This window comes from Sander lucioperca, chromosome 22 (genome assembly GCF_008315115.2).
Source record: "Sander lucioperca isolate FBNREF2018 chromosome 22, SLUC_FBN_1.2, whole genome shotgun sequence".
In the NCBI taxonomy this organism is placed as follows: Eukaryota; Metazoa; Chordata; class Actinopteri; order Perciformes; family Percidae; genus Sander; species Sander lucioperca.
The window spans coordinates 24523288-24537588 of NC_050194.1; the positions used below are offsets into that span (position 1 = coordinate 24523288).

Genomic DNA, 14301 nt, shown 5'->3' on the forward strand with positions numbered 1-14301 from the left:
ATCTGTTTTGTGTCCATTGCGATATGTTGCAACCTTTTGCAATGTGTGTTTTGCGCCAGTTGGAAAAACGATATATTGTGCAGCCTTACTCATTATGCAGAATATCTAATTTCAGACTCATATTTTATTGGATTACAATTAGATTAGATTAGATTCAACTTTGTCATTGTGCAAGACAATGAAATGCAGTTTGCGTCTAACCAGAAGTGCAAAAAAGCAGAAAAGTGCAATGTGACATACGAAGTATAGACAGGTGGTGCATAGGCAGGACAAGAAATATATTGCAGTGTTATAAGAGCAGAATAAATATGGCTATGTAATATGAACAATGTATTCAACGTACAGATGCAATGCAGTAGCAATGACATTATACTAGTAGTAAGAATAATATAGATATATGCAGTGTATTAGCAGAATATATATTATAAGAAAAACAGAATAAATATGGATATTCTGAATGAACCATATAGACAGATATGTGCAGTGTGGTAACATTACTGTAGTCATTGATGGGTTGCTGTGTTCATTACTTTAATGTTACAGCTTCTAAAGGTGGAGCTACATTTGCATCCAGGTGATGTTTTTGATTATTTGTGACAGTTTGGCGGAGCTCCAAAAGGCAAAAGTACATCCAGAGGAGCATTTTCCAATATTTATGGTTCACCAAGTCAAGTCTCTGCAGCTTTTCGGTCTCCGATCTCCAGCTGTGGTGATTGAAAAGTGCTCGGTTGTCTCTTATTCGTCTTTCTGAATCATTTTTTCAGAAGTGTGTCCAGCAGAGTCATCTAAAAATCTGTCCACTCAGTCTAAACGTCATTAGAACAACATAGTGTTTATTACCTGACCTACTTGGCATTACAATTCCCATTAATGCAAACATCAAAGTGTCTGTCTGCCTGATTGTTGAAGATAAAAATAGAACGACTCAATTAAAGCCAAAACAATGACAAACAAAAGGTGTTTTAGCCACTTTCCAGCAGAATCCAGCTCATTTTAAAGACCGTTTGAGCCCCAGTCGACTCTTTCGTCCTGTATAAAAAGAAACGGTAATTATTTGACAATACCTGCCCAACGCGATATGTTAACAGATTGATATGATGATATGAGTTTCAATGCTTTAATGACAAGGTGTTTGTAACTCAGCCTGGCTTCATGTTGTTTTTACAGCAGGAGATCAAGGCTTTTTCATGTCGTTTGTTCGAGTAATTAAATGTTTCAAGGTGTGAATGCAATTAGTATGAAGCATACTTTAATTTGATTTTCTTTGAAGTGCTCTCCCCCCTCTGTGGCGCTCCACAGTTTCTATCCACTCGTCTGTCTGACTATTCAGAGATGCTTTATATCTATCTAGAAACTAGGGCTAAACAATTTGGTGGGGAAAAAATCAAATTGCGATTTATCTGCCAGATATTAGGATTTGATGTGCGATTTTTTTTTTTTTTTGTAAAAATATTCACTGTGTAACAGATAAAACATGTCATGGATCATTTTAACAACAGGCCCCATCATCAAGGAGAACATGGATATGAACTGCCAGCAATAAGTGTTTTTCTTCAGTCAAAATGGTCAAACACAGAACAATTATCACAAAAGTTAAGGTTATAATAATAAAACATATCAGTATTTTCCTGTAAACTAAAATGTCTGATGCGTCTCAGCAGAGCCGTCGCGGGGGGGCCCTGCTCATTGACATAGCTACACCGTGATGCAGGCGTAAGAATCACTGTCAACCCGAAAGGGGACTGCCGTTATTCGTGTGTGCGTGCGTGCGTGTGTGTGTGTGTGTTCAACTATATTCGTGGGGTCCAAAAACCGGGACTATAGTATACTTGTGGGGTCCGGACAGCTTTGTGGGCCCAAAATGCTGGACCCCACAAGTTTAAAGGGCTGTTTGAGGGTGCCAGTTACTGCCACATTTTCCTCAGTAGCAGCCGTTCCCATTTTCTTCTCCAGTCGACAGGCGCTGGACATAAAGTGCAGATAATGACCTCAGGTCTGCTAATGTGGGCACAGTGATGTGTTCTCTTTTAATCTCCTCTATAACAGTGTCCACACCAATTTTACACACACACACACACACACACACACACACACACACACACACACACACCCACACACACACAGTCCTTAGCGTAGGCTACGTAATAGATTATTCTATTCAGCTGTAGTGCTGTGTGTGTGTGTGTGTGTGTGTGTGTGTGTGTGTGTGTGTGTTCAACTATATTCGTGGGGTCCAAAAACCGGGAATATAGTATACTTGTGGGGTCCGGACAGCTTTGTGGGGCCAAAATGCTGGACCCCACAACTTCAAAGGTCTGTTTGAGGGTTAAGACTTGGTTTTAGGATTAGGGTTAGAATTAGGTTATGGTTAGGGTGAGGGTAAGGGTTAAGGTTAGGCATTTAGTTGTGATGGTTAAGGTTAGGGTAAGGGGCTAGGGAATGCATTATGTCAATGACTGGTCCCCACAAAGATAGTGAGATGCACTATGTGGGTGTGTGTGTGTGTGTGTGTGTTTGGGAGTGTGTGTGTGCGCACGTGCATGTTCTTGTGTAATCACATTCTTTCAAATCTCAATTTCGATTTGAAAAGGATTAATCGTTTAGCACTATTAGAAACCCATCCTGGCCTGGGACATTTTTTGATCTTCCTCTTTCCCTCCAGATGTGTCCATCTCCTTCTACTGAACGACTAGATGTGAGATGTAAACCCTCCAGTGTATTGTGGCTCTGCTCTGTTGTCTTCTTCCCAGGGGTTTTCCTACATAGAGGAATATTTGGCGCCCTCAAAGAGGTTTTAGCCAGCCCCCAAGTAAAATCACCAGCACCCAAATTATAACAATTGAGAATAAAAAATAGCAATTCAAATCCTCTATATATGTTTATATATTTTGATAGTCTGCTTGAATCATTTTTAATGAAAAAAAGACTAAAGATTCTCTGATGTCAGCTTGTTAAATGTGAACATTTTCTAGTTTCTTCACTCCTCTGTGACAGTAAACTGAGTTTGTGGACAAAACAAGACATTTGAGGACGTCATCTTGGACTTTGAGAAATACGGATCCACATTTTTCACCAGTTTCTGACATTTTATAGACCAAACAACTAATCGATTAATGGAGAAAATAATCAACAGATTATCACAATAAAAATAATGGTTAGTTGCCCTAGTAACTGAAGAATGTATCCTCTGATTCATAGACGTCTCTTTCGCAATATAAGTCTGTGAGGGCATCATGTGACGGGTACAGAGGTTGCTATTGGGTTACCCTATCTAGCTATCTAGCTCACCCGGTAAGAGCGTGCACTCCATGTAGGCTGAGGCCTTTGCAGCGGCCCGGGTTCGAGTCCGACCTGTGTCCCTTTGCTGCGTGTCATCCCCCATCTATCTCCCACCTTTCATGTCTATCCACTGTCACTCTGAAATAAAGGGAAAAAAGCCCCAAAAATTTAAGTTTATGTCAAATTAGCTTCTTGGGGAAAGTTAACTGGTGCCCCTTTTTGTATTTACCCTCAGTGTGTACATGTCTCTGCTGTCACCTAACTTTAAACAGGTGTCCCTCTTCTTGACATCTGGCAATTTCCAGGATTACCACATCAGTCTTTGCGAAGTCCTCTACACCTGTCCTTTCCTCTCTGTCTGTGGGTAATTGCTGCTGCTCTGTGTGATGTATGTGGTGCTACTGTACGCGTCTGCAACGTCGGCTGCATCCCAGATTCATTATTCAGCTCCCCTGGCCAGACGCAGCAAGAGAGCAGCTGCTCTCGCTGTCACCGGTCAACCAGGAATCCATGAATCTGTAACTATCCTGTCATCTCTGTCCGTCTCCCTGCCTTTACTAGCCTCGCTCTGTATTTATTCCCTCTGTCTTTATCTGTCTGTTTCTTTGCTTAGTGTGCCACTCACTCAGCCTGTCACCTCTCAGCCTTCTACTTCTACTTGGAAAAGGTTTTCTTAACCGTTATCCTCTTTTTACCTTCACTGTGTCCCTGTTTTCCACATCTAAAAGGAATATGAATGTTTAAATCCAGTGTTTATGAGGGAAAAACATACAAACAAATTAGATTATTGTCATTCTTGATTAATCTGTCGACTACTCGATTCATTGTTTGGTCAGTAAAATGTGGATCAGTGTTTCCCGAAGTCCAAGAGGACGTCCTCAAATGTCTTGTTTTGTCCACAACTCAAAGATATTCAGTTAACTGTCACAGAGGAGAGAAGAAACTAGAAACATATTCACATTTATGACGCTGTAATCGGAGAATAAAACAAAAAAAACATAAAAAATGACTCAAACTGATTTACAAAATAGTTGACGATTAATTTAATTGTTGACAACTACCCGATTAATCTTTGCAGCTCTACTGTACTTTCTTCACTGCTATCCCTGTTTTTCCACATCTAAAAGGAATATGCATGTTTAAATCCAGTTTTTATGAGGGGACAACATATAAAAAACTGATGCTAATTCAGGTAAATATGGAGTAAACTTCCCACCCATACATTCATCGATTCCCTTCACCTATCCCACTTCACTCCTGATTACGTCCTCTCTCTCTCTCTCTCTCTCTCTCTCTCTCTCTCTCTCTCTCTCTCTCTCTCTCTCTCTCTCTCTCTCTCTCTCTCTTCAGGGTGCGATTTATTTCTCGCTGAGCTGTGACTTTGTGTGTTAATGACCTCACCACCTGTATGGAAAGATGCCGAGGATGTCGCTGCGCAAACGATTCTCAATGGTATTCCAGGTGAGAGAAACCAAGGCTGAGTGTACATCATACTGATATATTTTTCTATTACCCACCTGTAGCACGGTATATAAATGTGTGTGTGTGTGTGTGTGTGTGTGCGAAGCAAAGTGAGGGTGAGTCCCTCAAGGGCAAAGAGAAGGAACTCTAGAGCATTATGAGCACGGGAGCGTCCGTGCTCTCAAGGCCCAGCAAGCGCTATCTTTAATTTATCGCTATGTTTTATTTACAGCAAGTCATTTCAGACCACTGAGCAACAAAGAAGGCTGTGTATTGACTAGTTCACAGCGCCCTGTCCACTTCTGTTTGTCAGTATGCCGAGCTACACTCGTGTCCGTTTTATTTTTTATTTGTTTTACCAGGATAGTGTGATAAAATCAAGGCATCTTTTTCAGAGAAACTCCTTATCTTTGCTCCTGTTTTGTAGTGGTCAAACATTTCCTAACTCCCCTCCCCGGAGATCCTATTATAAGGTGTCATAGTGTGCGTGATATACAGCCCCTCTGACCCTGAACACACACTCTCACACACACTCTGTCTCATTAATTCATGGCCTTCAACTCAGGATTGAATTACAGCTGGTGCTGGTGCAGGATATACTTTGACAATAGCCTTTGTTGCGCGTACACATACACACACACACACACACACACACACACACACACACACACACACACACACACACACACACACACACAGAGCTGCAGTGTTTCATCACACAGGCACACACAGACAGCCCTGTTCACAATATGTTATCAGTGTTTGCTATTCCACACTTTACTTGGCTGGTATTCATAATTCATTGCTACCGTTAGTTTGTCTGCTGAAAAGTGTCAGAGAAACATCTGCATTTCTTTTCATCCCTCCAGCAATTGCTTCCTCTCCCGAGCTGCATGGGGAGAAGTGTCAAGCCCACATGGTGATATTGAATTACTGATGCACACTACAGTATATTCCCACACCCGCATGATTAGAATCCAATGCGTATAATGACGGCGCTAAGATCAAAGTCGGCTGGATTTGGGATGCTGGCCCTTTAAGAGAGGCAGAGTGGGGAGGGCTCTGCATCCATAAAACATGAGTTTATTCAGTGGCCATGCTAAGACATGGTTAGGAGCGCCTCTGCACTCCAGCGTGCTCTCTCATCACAGGCGGAGCATCCCCGTCCGACCAAACGCTTCACACACATGCTGCTGAGACATGGACGCACTGAGAAGAAAGGGATGAAACTGGACCGAGGAGCTCAAGAAAAAAACAACCGTATAAGAAGAAGAGTGAAGAAAGAAGAAGGGGCTAAAAAGAAGATAAGAGAGAAAGTGACGGCGCGATAGAGGACAGTAAACAGGTGCATCGAGGCAGAGAATGGGCAATTCCTCCTTCCCAGGCATGTCACCTCTCTCTCCGTCCATTCTGTAGTTGCAGGTATTTCTAACTTGAGTGCCCTTCTCTGACGCGCTGGGGGTGCTGGGAAACTACCGCTGTTTACCGCCGCTTTCTTCCTAACTCAGTATGATGCTGTCTGTGTTTGCTGCACATCTGTCTTTGCCTGCATGTTTCCGAAAGACAACTTTTATAGAGTTAAAAGACATCTTTGGTTCTTCTCCTGTAGCAGCACTGCAGTGTATGAATACATAAAATCTGGGACACTGAGTTGAAGCTGTCTTCTAAGTTGTGTTTTTAATTAGCTTTGATTTGAGATAAAGCCTCTGATTGATTTATCCTGTTAGAATAATCAGTTTGAAGTGCTACAGCCCGCTTTGAAATGCATTAGGAGTGTGTTTTAAAATGCATTTTAGCGCAGATATTGACGGGACTGAGTGTCTCAAAGGTCTGGGGGTGGGGGGGTGAGTGTCTGGCGGTGTCGGTTGCGTCTGGCAGCAGCTCTTGTTTACTGGCTGTGTGGATGGGAGGCGGTTGATGTTCTGGCTCTCTGTAGCTGGCATCTGGGGCAGCATGAAAGAGGGCGATTGAAGGATTTACAGAGGCTGCTGTTGGTCAGAGAGATGGAAAGAGTGATGCAGACAATGATGCTACTTTTATAGGCAACTTAATGGATGTTAATGCAGTGGTTTAAAAATATAGAAGCAGTGATCTCCATGTTGAAGACAAACAGGCAAAAGTCTAAAGTCACGACCACGCCCTGTAAACTCTGGCAGGTGCGTATATAGCATGTAGCTCTGGGATTGTAAGGAGGGTTTCCTGCAGTGGAAAGCTGCCTTCAAAAATCACAATTACCCTTTAGGAAAAGACTTTTACACAGCTAATGCCATTTATTAAATGAGTGTGACTTTGTGTAGGCTGTCAACCCAGCTTAACAATTTCTTGGGGTAAACCCTGTGGTCAACGTGACATTATGACTTTGCGCAAACATACACGCCACTTTCCTAAAGCCAAGAGGCGTGTTATCCGTACGCATTTTCAGCTGTCCGCGTGTATGTCTACGTTGTATACAGCTGACTGCAGTCTGCAACGTCTTTCTAAAGCCACGTGGCGTGTGGGGGTTGGGTTGAAAAGAAAAAACTGTTTGGATTAGGAAAAGAAGAACGGGGTTGAGTTTAGGTTGAAAAGAAGAAACGGTTGGGATTAGGAAAAGAACAAACGTGGAAAGGAAACATCACACGAGGGATACAAAGGAAACGCCACACACGGGATGCGATCCCCACTCTCCTGGGTGACAGTCCTGTGACCCCAACCAACCTTTTTATGCCGATTTTCGGCCTTTCATATGGCGTCAATTCACACGCAATCGTAAGGTAATGTAAGTCAATGGAGGCCAAACGGCGTTGATAAACACGCGAAATAGCGAGTATGCGTCTTTATAACATGCCAATCATGGCATATGAATTGGCGTGTCATACATACGCCACTTCATGAGATCAGTCTGCTGCGGTGGTGCAACTCACGTTATGGTTTACAGACTGCCCTGAGTTAAGACAGTTTAGCCAGCTATCGTCTGTTACTTATTGACTTAAAATGGTCTTTTTTGTGTATGTTGTAATTACTAAATTTTGCACATTGCACAAAAGTTGTTGGTGGTTTAAGGTTTCTTTACTGCCCCCATGTCTTACAATCTTCGAAAAACCCTTAAGGGGTTAGGGTTAGACATTCAGAACATTATTGTTTAACGTTTTTATCTGCACGATGAAAATATCTGTTTTCTTAACAGCTTGCATTGACTTTTCAGACCATTTTAGCAACTCTATTTAAAAAAATAGCGACAAATTAAGCGACTTCAGACCATCAGGGGAAATATATATATATATATATATATATATATATATATGGGAAATATATTGTAATTCATTCCCATGCTTGCTGCTCAGTTATTACAGTCCACGGCTCTTCAGCCAACAGTATGAGGTTTCTCACGGCCACTAATCTTTATGCAAATTATAGGGGATGTCACCCATATGCAAATTAGTCTATCACATCATCTAGCGACTTTTAGAGGAACTACTTTGATCAGAACTACTCATCTATCTAATAAAGCGAGGTCTGTCTGTCTGTCTGTCTGTCTGTCTGTCTGTCTGTCTGTCTGTCTGTGGGGGGGGGGTTACCAGCTTTGACTCCAGTACACTTTTTCCTGCTTCCAACCTTACATGATTGCTGGATATACCAAACTAATGTTTCTTCACTTTCTTGGAGCACGAGCGGATAGCTCAAAGGAACATCGCAACTGTTGTGTTGAATAAGGTTGGGGGAAAAAAGGCGCTATGTAACGCTGGCTTTTCCGTGTCTATTATTTCGCTAAGAGGAAACTCAATAAAAAGCCATTTGCCAACACTAAATATCAAATAAGAGCCAGACACTATATAGTATTAAGTTGCTGTGAGCTGTACATTCACCACTTCTAAACAGAGCCAGAACATAACCTAATCTGCGCTGTGCAATGCAAGACAATTTATAAAGACAATACCGTTCGCGTATACAGCCAGGCGCCATCTTGGGAAAACAGTTATGACCAGTTGAACCACGAACGCTGTGTAACCAGTAACATAGTTCAAGCAGGGCTGTACACTTACAAAGTTCTCAATGCTTCAGTTTACATGTAGGGACCCTCATTATGCTACCGTGGAAGTGTGGTGCTATTTTGAGCCTTGTTAGTGGTATAAAATAGGGATTTCTTTTTACTTTACAGTGCCCCGATTACTAGCGTTATAAGCTAATTAGCGGTTCGCGCTAAAACTGGTCACATTCGATTAGCATTAAAACATATCCCAGAGAATGGTCAACTCGGTACACGTGTTATTAACCCCTAGGTTCATTTTAACGATCATACGAGACGAGACAACACCGCCGTCAATATAAACGCTGACTGTGGTGATATCAACATGCAATATCGAAAAAGACAACACTAAAATGCCCTCTCTCTCTCTCTCTCTGTATCTCTGTCTCTGTCTCTCTCTCTCTCTCTCTCTCTCTTTCTCTCTCTCTGTCTGTCTGTCTCTCTCTATCTCTCTTTCTGGTGGTTGATTAACGCAGATATACGCTGATTAGCTCTCATAACGTGCCAGGTGGGTAGCACACTGAGGCTAATGTCTGATTACTCCACATTTTCATTGTGATATTTTGTGATTACATTCTGAATCTGCAACGTTCTCTCTCAGGTAACTATAGAAGCACAATGTCTTCCTCTGATGTAGACTACACAGTAAGTCAGTGGTAGGCTATACAGTGGAGTTGCATATGAAGTGGTTTAGGGTCCTTCTGTAAGTAATTTTGGGGTACAATTTTGGGCACTGTACTAGTTTTTAGTTTTAAATTGCCCACAGGGGATAGACAAAGTTATTTGTAAAGAATTAAATTGAAATTAGTGCTAGCTACTTTAATTGGAAAAGAGTTGTCAACACTGTTCACAATAATGGGTACATCATTTCTACAAGACAAGCAAAGAGTATGTATGTATTTACCAGCTACCATTTTAGTTTTGATTAGTATAATTTTGACGAGTTATGACTTGGAAATGGGTTGAAAATATTTGTATCCACATGGTAAGAAGGGTCTGAGGCTTCTGGAAATGCCTTCACAATGCTGTGTTGTTAAACAACCTTTTGGGTACTTCAAAGAAGTTGTTTATATTTCAGAAAAATGAGATGCTTATCTCATGAGAGAGGCACAGCCTTGTGCTACTGCAAGCTGACTGCAGGCTGGCAAAGTGCAAAATGGAGGTCTTCACTATCTTTAATCAGTATTGATTTATATGATACCCTCCTCTCTCTTCGCCCTCCAGCACACTCACACTGCACAAATCCGTGTCAGAGAAAAGACACATCTGGGAGATAGGATTGGGGAAAAATACCAGCTCTCTTAAAATTCAATGTAGCCCGATATGAGACTTGTCACATCCTGCATGCTGTCTCACTCGGAAATCGCTGAGAGGATTAAATCTGAACAGAATATAGAGTCGCCCTTGAACAGCTCAAACTTATCTTTGTGCTGCATGACTGTGTGAGTCATGTCAACCCCAATGACATGCCAGAGCCCTCCCCGCTCCCCCACCAGGGTTTGAGAAGGGGCTGCTGCTGCTGCTGCTGCTGCTGGTGGTGGTGGTGGTGGTGGTGGTGGTAGTGGGAGTGGGGGTGTAGCAGATCAAGCGTGTTGGAATCACAAGTGACTGGGGAGCAACAGAGATGGAGAAGAGACGAGGTAGATGATCTGTCAGAGAGCAGCCGCCAAACGGCAGTTTTCCCATGTCAGCCTGATCAAACTTGTTGACATGTGAAAAGAGATGGAAGAAAGACCGGGAAAGGGAGGAAGAGATGAAGGGCAGAGAGGGGAAGCCGCAGAGCAGAGAGCGTCGACATCAGAGAACTGATTGATGCGTTTGGCGGAGCCACCAGGTGAGGCTGAGCCGACTATAATATTGACTCAGGGATGTCTTTTCTCCCGAGAGCTGCTTTGCACTCTGGCATTTAGAGAATCTGCTGCTGTTTCATCCTTTATGTTGCTTCCGTTGACTTCTTTTTTTATAAGTCAAAACTACATTTTCCAGAAATTTGGTTTTAAGCAGCGAGTCTGCAAACAGCCAAACGCAGCTTTCAACACCAGACTTCATCATTTTACAATGTGTAAGAAAGTGGTGAATCTTCAATTGAAGAATAATTATAATAATATATAAATAATAAATATAAATAATATAAAAAGTTTAATATCTTCCACTCTGCTGCAGTGGGTGAACGCAAAACACGTCAGAATTGGAAATAGTGTGAGACCTCTTCCTGCAGCTCTCCCCCCCCCCCTACGCTGCTCATATTAGGACATCCTGAGCCATCAGAGTCAGGTCTGAGACATCAAATGAAAAGGCCTCAGGTGTCAGTTAAAACAGCGTCAGATCTCAGGAAAAACGGCCTCATGTCTCTGGCGTCATGCGAAAAAGGCATCAGGTCTCAGGATAACCTGCCTCAGATAAAACTGTTTCTTTCAAAGATCTGCTCTGAGGACATTTCTATCTATCTATCTATCTATCTATCTATCTATCTATCTATCTATCTAAACTTAGCACAAAAAGTAAGGAAATATGTGTTTGGTAGATTATTTCTCTGTGGTAACAATGCTTTTTGGCAATACATCTTATACCGTTGGAAAGCCTGTTTAGTTCCCTTACAAATGGCGCCCATTTGTAAGGAACATACATTTGTGGGATGAGCAGCAGTGCTGAGTATGTGGGTTGCCCCCATGAAATATTTGCCAAATCTTCTCTACCAATGCCAAACAGCTTATTCTGCCGTTGACTGGTTTGGTGTTTGGTGGATTGGATGATTGAAGTTTGAAGAAACAAGACATATTGGCAATCTAACAATTTATTCATTTCACAAACAGGAGCCTCAGTAGCGTGTGGAAGAACCATACACAGCCACAACAGCCTGGCACCTCCTCCTCATGCTGGTCACCAGCCTGGTCGCACACTGCTGTGGGATGGCATCCCATTCTTCAACCAGCATTTGTCGTAAGTCAGCCAACGTGGTTGTGTTGGTCACTCTGGCACGAACAGCACGCCCAAGCTGATCCCACAAGTGTTCAATGGGGTTGAGGTCAGGACTGCTGGCAGGCCGTTCCATCCTCTCCACTCCCACACTCTGATAAACCCCGCCCTGAGGGGGCGAGCGTTGTCATCTTGGAGGATAGAGTTCAGTCCCAGACTGTGGAGATGTGGGATTGCCACTGCAGAATCTCATCGCTAAATCAGGCACCTGATTGGCAGCACCTGGGGGTACCAGAAGCTCAAAACAAGTGGCAATAGCAACAGCAAAATAACCTGTTTGGCAATGGCAGAGAAGATTTGGCAGATTTTTCATGGGCTTAACCCACATACTCAGCGCTGCTGCTCATCCCACAAATGCATGTTCTTTACAAATGGGGCGCCATTTGTAAGGGAACTAAACAGGCTTTCCAACGGTATAAGATGTATTGCCAAAAAGCATTGTTACCACAGAGAAATAATCTACCAAACACAAATGTCCTTACTATTTGTGCTAAGTCTGTCTGTCTGTCTGTCTGTCTGTCTGTCTGTCTGTCTGTCCTGAGCTATTTTGATATACTTCCGGGTCACGTGCGTGTCTTTCTACGTTCTTCATCAAAATGGAATAATGACAAAAAGGAATTTGCCAAAACCAAAATTAGAACTTATTAAGTCAAAATGCCTAAACACCATGGTATTTCCGTTTATTTTTTCATTGATTCAAAAGAGAAAACAAACTGCCAGAATGTACGTGGACCCTCAGACAAAACGGCATCAGAGAAGAACATCGAATAAGGCCGCTTTGATGCCTTTTCGCCTGGCGCCTGAGACCCGAGGCCGTTTTTCCTGAAATCTGAGGCTGTTATACCTGATGTCATCTGATGTCATCTGAACAGCAAATAGGAACACTCCCTGCCAACGTCTCCTGTGACAGCTAGATTTTCTGAAGCCTGGAAACAGAGCCAGGATAACACATGACAGGATAAACATGTTCTTTTTTTTTTGACACTCAGAGCATCTTCCCTTCCACTTTACGATTTTACAGACTTGACCTGCTTTGGACCCCCGGGTGCATCTGGCTCTTAAAAGCTGAGACTGCAAACATGCAGCAGGACATACGTGGCTTAAAAAGTCTTCCTTTCACTATAAAGTGCTGCCGTCTTTTACCTGAAACTCATATTTATTCTGGCTGCTTCAGGCATCAGATAAACATGCTTACAACACAAAACGCAAGCACTTTGAGAAGAGAATAGAGGATCATTTTAAAAAGAGAAAGTGCCATTTATTATTATTATTATCGTTGTTGGAGGACAGATGCTGATGACATGTCATATAACATTGCTTGCACAGGGAGATTTTTCATTTTTAAAGAAACCCCAGGTGTATAGGCAAATCCCTCTGTGTGAAGACAAATGATATGCAATAAGCCCGGAGGGAAAATCTAGTCTGACAATGAAAAGTAGGATAAAAAAGTGAAGCAACCTTTTATGCTTTTGTCATCAGTATTTTTGTATTCCAGCCTCCTGAAGCTGTGTACAAGTGGAGGGAATAAGCATAGAGAAGCCTCTCCTTTTTCCTTTCTGTTGTAAATCAACTTAATTGCCAGCTACTGCCACATTTTCCTCAGTAGCAACCGTTCCCATTTTCTTCTCCAATCGACAGTCGCTGGACATAAAGTGCCGATAATGACCTCAGGTCTGCTAATGTGGGCACAGTGATGTGTTCTCTTTTAATCTCCTCTATAACAGTGTCCACACCAATTTTACACACACACACACACACACACACACACACACACACACACAGTCCTTAGCGTAGGCTACGTAATAGATTCTTGCAGTGGTGTTTGATCATCAGCTGTAGTGCAGTGTGTGTGTGTGTGTGTGTGTGTGTGTGTTTTAGACAAAATGATGAGTGAGAGACCAGCACAGAGAGGTGAATTCTGGCATTAAAGGTACAATTGAAAGATAAAATGGCTGCTGCATCACGTAGCGTTGTGTTGTTTGAGAGAGACATTCTTTCTACTATTTTTTTCTACTTTTTATTTTATACATTTCATTGTTCTTTTATACAGCACCTTAGTGACTTTTTACGTACAGCACTTTGATCAGCTTAAGCTGTGTTTTAAATGTTTTCGCTAGAAATAAACTTTACTTACGACAGAGGAGGTAGTCGAGGTACAGTAGATTGGATGGGTTGAATTGGGGAGCCAATGTGATAGCGTTGAAGCGGAAGGTGGCAGAGAGCCCCACAATTTATCTACTGCTACTTTGCTAGTTTAGCTAACTAGGGGCCTCCAAGATGTTGTGTCCAGGGGCCTCTGCATTCTTAATCCTTGCCTGGACATAGCAACGCATGCTGCGGCGAGCTCCGTGACCGTCTCAGCCCATGCTCTGCGTGAGAATCTTACACATCCATGGTGAAAATGCAGGTCAAAAATCCTGAGTCGTTTTGGTTCAATAAAAATGAGAATTTGGACTGAGTGGCAAAGTATGGGCTAGTTTTATTTCTAAAGCTTGGAAAATTAGGTTAGCTGGACTGAGAGTTTATGCTGAGAAATAGGACAGTGGCGACACGTGTCAAGATGCAGCCTATATGCATTG

General features: G+C 42.4%; 1 protein-coding gene across 5 annotated transcripts in view; it reads left to right on the forward strand.

Annotated features, from left to right (window-relative positions):
- Positions 1-5608: 5608 nt before the first annotated feature.
- zgc:114120 (uncharacterized protein LOC619267 homolog) overlaps positions 5609-14301 on the forward strand; it is a 125665-nt gene continuing 116972 nt past the window's right edge. For 3 of the 5 annotated variants that reach the window (XM_035997495.1, XM_035997494.1, XM_035997496.1), the window contains exon 1: positions 5609-6162. The gene's annotated coding sequence lies outside the window, so the exon portion shown is untranslated. The remainder of the gene's footprint in view (positions 6163-14301) is intronic. The other 2 variants (XM_035997497.1, XM_031315142.2) reach the window with 1 other exon arrangement.